General features: G+C 39.5%; 1 pseudogene; it reads right to left on the bottom strand.

Annotated features, from left to right (window-relative positions):
• Positions 1-5,593: 5,593 nt before the first annotated feature.
• On the bottom strand, positions 5,594-6,763 carry LOC101682115 (annotated as a pseudogene).
• Between the last annotated feature and the right edge of the window lie 630 nt (positions 6,764-7,393).

The following is a 7,393-nucleotide window of genomic DNA, read 5'->3' as shown; positions in this document are numbered from 1 at the left end:
TATTTACTTCTTTTTAAAATTTTATTTATTTATTTTTATTATGTTATATTAGTCACCATACTCCTATATGGGGTTTTCATTAGTTTTTGATGTGGTGCTCCATGATTCATTGTTTTTGTATAAAACCTGTGCTCTTTGCAATATGTGCCCTCCTTAATACTTATTTTCAGGCTCACCCATCCCCCTACCTACCTCCCCCCTGAAACCCTCAGTTTCTTTCCTGGAGTCCAGAGTCTCTCATGGTTCATCTCCTGCTCTGATTTCCCCACCTTCATTTTTTCCTTCCTTCTCTTAATGTCCTCCATGCTATTCCTTATGATCCACATGTAAGTGAAACCATATGATAATTGTCTTTCTCTGCTTATTTCACTTAGCATAATCCCCACCATTTGCATCCGTGTTGATGAAAAAGTTGGGTATTCATCCTTTCTGAGGGTTAAGTAATATTCCATTGTATATATGGACCTCATCTTCTTTATCTATTCATCTGTTGAAGGGCATTTCGGCTCCTTCCATAGTTTGGCTATTATGGATATTGCTATTATGAACACTTGGGTGTATATGGCCCTTCTTTTCAATACATCTGTATCTTTGGGGTAAATCCCTAGTAGTCCAATTGCTGGTTCATAATAAGGCTCTATTTCTAACTTTTTGAGGACCTCAAACTGTTTTCCAAGGCGGCTGCACCAAGTTGCATTCCCACCAACATTGTAAGAGGGTTCCCCTTTCTCCACAGACTCTCCAACATTTAGTGTTTTTTGCTTTGTCAATTTTTGCCATCCTAACAGGTATAAGGTGGTATCTCAGTGTGGTTTTGATTTGAAATTCCCTGATGGCTAATGATGATGAACATTTTTTTTTCATGTGTCTGCTAGCCATTTATATGCCTTCTGCCCATTTTTTTTACTTGATTATTTGTTTTTTTGGGTGTTGAGTTTGAGAAATTCTTTACAGATCTTGGATACCAGCCCTTTATCTGTAGTGTCATTTGCAAATACTTCTCCCATTTCATGCATTGCCTCTTTGTTGACTGTTTCCTTTGCTGTGTGGAAGTTATTGGAAGATAAACAGAGGGGAGAGGGAGCTGCCATAAGCTGGACCTGGGAAGGTGATATGATAGGGGAGAGCAGAAGTGTCCAGCGTTGGAGACCTGGCACAGACTCACAGACTGGTAGTGGCAGGGAACAGACTTCAGTGCAGCCCCCAGACAGGATCCAGGGGCAGCTTGCATTTTTGAAGCACAAAGGACAGAGATGTGCTGGCCCTGAGCTCCACCTCTGGGAGTATTGTTATGGGGCGCACAACCTGAGAGGCTGTGATTTTTAGCAGTGCAGAGGGGAAGGGAGACAGTGTGGCCTGGAGAGCTCAGTGAAGAGCTGACTTGATATTTTATACATTATGAGAGGATCCCCACAATAAGACTAGTTGCCATTTGTCACCATACAAAGTTATTTTAATATTATTGACTATATTCCCTATGCTGTATATTATATCCCCGTGACTCATTTATCTTCTAGTGGGAAGCTTGTATCTCTTAATACTCTTAAGTAAGGGTGCCCACCCTCCTATTTCCTTCCCTCTTGTAACCAACAGTATGTCTCCTGTATCTGCAAATCTGTTTCTCTTTTGTTTGGTTTGTCCATTTGAAGGTAATTAAATTTGAAACACACACACACACACACAGCCTTCTGAAAATCAGAAAAATCTATGGTTTTAGAAGACAAAACAGAAATATAATTTGTATAGGTAAATGCTTTACCCTAATTTTAAAACTTCTCTGTCCTAAATTATAAATATTTGAAAGATGGAAAAAACTTGCTTTGTACAGTACTTTCTACTTGAATTCTTTCTTTCTTTCTTTCTTTCTTTCTTTCTTTCTTCCTTTCTTCCTTTCTTCCTTTCTTTCTTTTTTTGGATATATATAGAGAGTGCATGTACTAGTTGGGGGGCAGAGGGAGAAGGAGAGAGAATCCTAGGCAAGCTCCATGCTAGTGTGGATCCTGTTGGGGGGGTGGTGGGGAAGGGGTGGTGCTTGATCTCACAACCTGAAATTAAGAGTTTGACAATTATTTGACTGAGCCACCCAGGTACCCCAAAGAATTCTTTTGAGGAGGAATTCTAAGCCTAGCATTATCAATAATATTCTGAAGTTATGAGGAAGAGATAACATTGTGATTGTAGCTGTAGCCTGTTGTGTGAGGTCCTTCCTACATTATATATGGCTATAGATTGATCAAATTAAATTGGGAGTATTTTTCAAGTGTTCTGTAATTACCTATTCTTTGTTTTGTACATTATATTGAAGAACTTGCACCTTTAAAATTTTTTTATTTATTTTTTTATTTTAAAAGATTTTATTTATTTATTTGACAGAGATCATAAGTAGGCAGAGAGGCAGGCAGAGAAAGAGTGGGGGAAGTAGACTCCCCTCCAAGCAGAGAGCCTGATGTGGGGTTCGATCCCAGGACCCTGGGATTATGACCTGAGCTGAAGACAGAGGCTTTAACCCACTGAGCCAAAAATTTTTATTTCAATTCCAGTTAGTTAACGTATAGTGTCATGTGTTAGTTTCAGGTATACAATATGGTGATTCAACAATTCTTCATCTGATCTTCATCACAAGTACACTCCTTAATCCCCATCACCTATTTAACCCATTCCCCACCCAATTTCCCCTCTGGTAACTATCAATTTGTTCTCTATAGTTAAGAGTCCATTTCTTGCTTTGGAGACGTGTCTAGTAAGAAGTTGCTAAGGCTGATGTCAAGGTACTTACTGCCCTTGTTCTCTTCTAGGTTTTTGATGGTTTCAGGTCTCACTTTTAGGTCTTTAATCTATTTCTAATTTATTTTTGTGTATGGTATAAGAAAGTGGGCCAGTTCTGTTCTTTTGCATGTTGCTGTCCAGTTTTCCCAACACCATTTGTTGAAGAGTCTGTCTTTTTCCCATTGGATAGCTTTTCCTGCTTTGTTGAAGATTAATTGACTGTATAGTTGTGGATTTATTTCTGGATTTTCTATTCTGTTTCACTGATCTATGTGTCTGTTTTTATGCCAGTACCATACTGTTTTGATTACTATAGCTTTGTAATATACTTGAAGTTCAGAATTGTGATGCCTCCAGCTTTGCTTTTCTTTTTCAAGATTGCTTTGTCTATTTGGAATCTTTTGTGGTTCTATATAAATTTTAGAGTTGTTTATTCTATTTCTGTGAAACATACTGTTGGTATTTTGACAGGAATTGAACTGAATGTGTAGATTCTTTTGGGGAGTAGAGACATTTTAACAATATTTATTCTTCTAATCCATGAGCATGGAATGTCTTCCCATTTTCTATGTGTCAGAAAACTTGATCTTAGCAGAACTTTATGCTTGGTACTGTAGGGAATGAAATGATTCTTACCCTTATGGCAATTATAATTAATATAGATGTAACAAATCAAAATATAATAATGTAAAGTAGAATGTAAATGACAGTGAGAACAGCTACTCTTCATTGAACAGCCATAATATTCTAGACTATTTCCATATTTCCATGTGTTATCTCTAATCCTATTAGCAACACTGAATAATAGAAATTATTGTCAAAAATGAAGAAATGAAAACTTTGAGCCATTAGACAATTAACCTATGGTTATGTGACAAAAAAAAAAAAGAAAAAAGAGCAAAACCATAGATACATGAAGTAGAGACACAGACACACATAAATATTTATAGATATACATAAGGTATATACACATATACATATGTATACAAGTATATACATATATATATACAAGAAATAAATATATATACAAGAAATATACAACTATATATTCAAGAAATATACAATTTCTTGTATATATACAAGAAATAAACAAGAGTATTCCATGTAGTATTCCATGTATATATATATGTATCCACATACACATACAAAGTAGCTCTACATGGAATACTCTTGTTTATTTCTTTTTTTTTTTTAAAGATTTTTAATTTATTTATTTGACAGAGAGAGAGATCACAAGTAGACAGAGAGGTAGGCAGAGAGAGAGGGGGAAGCAGGCTCCCCACTGAGCAGAGAGCCTGATGTGGGGCTCAAGTCCAGGACCCTGAGATCATGACCTGAGCCGAAGGCAGGGGTTTAAGCCACTGAGCCACCCAGGCACCCCACTTTGTTCTTTTTTTTTTAAACAAGTTTTTATTACTTTTTATTGAAAACTACACTGAATGCTAAAGGTCTACCTTTACAATAAACAAATACAGTAATGGTAACTCACACTAGAATGAAACATTTCTTATAGCCATTATTTTTCTGTTTGGGAAAATTGTAAACTTTTTTTGGTCACAAACACAGGAATATCTCTATACAATAGCTCAAAATAGGCCATCTCTCAAATAAAAAATGATGAGTCACAGAAGACTATGAATATAACATGTAACTAGTTGTTACAAATCTAATAGGATTTGTTAAAATCAGTCACACACCATTAGTGTTCACATAAATAAGATGTTATCAATGTCTAAAAATGTGGGTTTATGCATAGACAATCTGACAAGTTACCATAAAAAGTGTTTTCTGAGACATAAGAAAATGTAACATTTGCTTGAACTCTTTTAGCTCAAGACTTTCCACTCAATAATGTAGCTGAGGATCTGAAACTGAGAAATATATATTTGAATATAAACAGCTTATACAACTTAGTTCTTTCTTTTTTTTTAAATTTTATTTATTTATTTATTTATTAAATTTTTTATTTTTTATAAACATATATTTTTATCCCCAGGGGTACAGGTCTGTGAATCACCAGGTTTACACACTTCACAGCACTCACCAAAGCACATACCCTCCCCAATGTCCATAATCCCACCCCCTAACTTAGTTCTTTCTTTTTCTTTTCTTCCTTTGTTTTCCTCCCTTCCCATTCCTTCCTTCTTTCCTCCTCCTTCTCCTCCACCTCCTTCTTTTCTTCTTTGTTTCTTTCTTTTTTTTTTTTTTGCATCATTGGCGGGTATTACTGAATTCACAACCAACTTGCCAGCTCAGTGTGCAATTGAGATGGGAGAGAGACTTCTGTACAGGAGCCTGAATGGTCTTCAGTCCTATGCTGGCAGTTGCCTAACACAGACAAACAGTTTTCTCCCCATTTTGTAGTAATTTAATTTTCCTATTATCAAAAGAGGTCTTCAGCCATCATGCACTGAGGGGACTAGAGTCAGATGATGGGGGTTTCCTCTTAGTATTTTTTGTTTTGACTTTTGGAACTGCTTGAAGCAACATTCTAAAGCAAGGTATTCAGGACCTGCTGTGCCCAAAGGACTAATAAAGGAAAAAGATTCATTTATTCTTTGTGATTTGATGCACAGATGAAGAGGACGACACATCATAACAGACGTTGGTTGTTAATAAATCACATCCTAATCTTTCAGCGCTCTGTAACCAGAAGACAGCTTCAGCTTTCCTGTGTCTGGGCTTCTAGCTCTTTTAACCCTGCAATATCAAAGATGCATATGTCCGGAATCAGTTAAAAAGTCAAATTCCTTTTCTCAGTTCCTGTACTTTTTCACTGTCTCTTGGTTGCAAGTTTATCTGAATGATTACCATTTGTCATTCTCTGCTATTGTTCACTGAGGTGCTTTCTATTATCTTCGTGTTTTGTAGGCTGGCTGGGAGAAGGAGCCTGGGAAGGGTGTGGCTCTGCAGGGAGATTGTGAGTCACCAGCAGGCCTCCAGGGATGGTCCCTTCCCTGGCTTCAGGAAGTCCTCTGGGAGCCACACCCTCAATGCCTGGCTCGAGGAGAGCTTGATGATCTATTACTGACTAGGGAGGGGCTATGAAAAAGAATTCCTGGTTCACAGTGTTTTAAGCTTTCGGGGATGTGACCTGTGATTGCCTGGCAGAGGCTTGCTCACTATACCAGACTATGTGGCGTTTACAAGTGAGATGCAGTGCATCTTTCAAGGGACCCTGAGCAAAACTGAAAGGCTCTGATTCATGCACTTGGAGGGCTGCCCCTTGTATCCTGCCTTCCTTGAGTGCTCAGCCTAAGACTTTCTCGTCCACCAGCCCACCATTGACCACGTTCACTAGGAATGCTCCATGCCTTACTGATGCGGTGTGGGTTATGTTCATTGAGATTATAGTGCAAAGAGACTTAGTTGCTCTGATACAGTAAGTCCTAAAGGGGACAGGCCCTCTGCATACCCAGGGTCTACTGTACCCTGTCCTGTAAGTAGGGGTCATAAAATATGATGCTGAATCCAAAGAACTTGTCTGGAACAGAAATGCAACAGAAGCGGATGAGGCCCAGTGCCTCCCTGTGGATGCGGACAACTCGCTGGGTTTTCATCTGCTTAACATTTTGGACCAGTGTGCCTTCCTGCAGCACCTGGTACAACCATGTGTTCCGCTGGTATAGGTTAAGGATGTGACAGATGCAGGAATCAGCCCCTCTCTTCTGCTGCTACTGAGGGATGTTGCACGTGGTGATCCTAAGCTTGCCAGCAGCCTTGATGTCAACGTTCTCTTAGCTGCTGCCAATCCTCATGATCACTCTCCAGGCATTGAACCTCCCCAGGTCTTCCCTAGTAAGGGTGATGGTATGGCATAAGCATCACAGAAGGCCACTGTGGCCAGGTCCCTCAGGACTGGTATCTCCATGGTCTGGTCTCTGCCACTGAGTAGAGCGACCAGAGTCGGAGGGTATAGGGGGCCATTCATGATCTGGGGGTGAATACCTTCTCAAATTCTGTTCAGTCACTGTCTCTTGATTTTGTGCTTATCCATAAGACCATTCTTTTTTTTTTTTTTTTCATTTGTTTGTTTGTTTATTTATAGTGCAACAAGTGGGGAGGGTTTGGAGGGAAAGGGAGGGGAACTCCAGCAGACCCCTTGCTGAGCTTGGAACCCAAAGGATGGGAGGACCCAGAGATCCTGACCCAAGCTGAAACAAAAAGGCCATTTCTCAACCACCTGAGCCACCTTGGCACCACAAAGTTCCATTCTTCATGGAACTTTGCAACTCTCTGATTCAAAAGGCAAAGCGATCCTCTAAGAATTTAGGGGAATGACCAGGAATGAGTGGCATTATGCCCCTATGAACCCAGTATGAAGCTGTCTATAAACTATAGTTTATACAATGGACTGTCTCTGTCTTTAAGGGAATCCAGTTTCATTGGGTCAAAACCATTTAAGGTGATGAAACTCTGATTCAGTTCTGGGCCTTGGGTGCAGGTTCAAGGCCCACCTTTCGGTCTTGCATTTTCTTGTGGCTCTTTCCCAGTTCTGTCCTGGGACCAGGAGGTGTGTCAACAGCCCTGTGGTTGTGGATGGTGGTGGACTGACCTTGGCTGCAGGGGTCAGACCCTGCACAATGGCCTGTGGGAGGAAGGAGCCATTTCTTTTGATCTTTTGTTC

The sequence above is a fragment of the Mustela putorius genome, unplaced genomic scaffold (assembly GCF_011764305.1).
Source record: "Mustela putorius furo isolate JIRA1106 unplaced genomic scaffold, ASM1176430v1.1 tig00000508_pilon_pilon_pilon, whole genome shotgun sequence".
Classification (NCBI taxonomy): domain Eukaryota; kingdom Metazoa; phylum Chordata; class Mammalia; order Carnivora; family Mustelidae; genus Mustela; species Mustela putorius.
The sequence above is the reverse complement of the archived record's forward strand: the minus strand, read 5'-3'. Positions and strand labels throughout refer to the sequence as shown.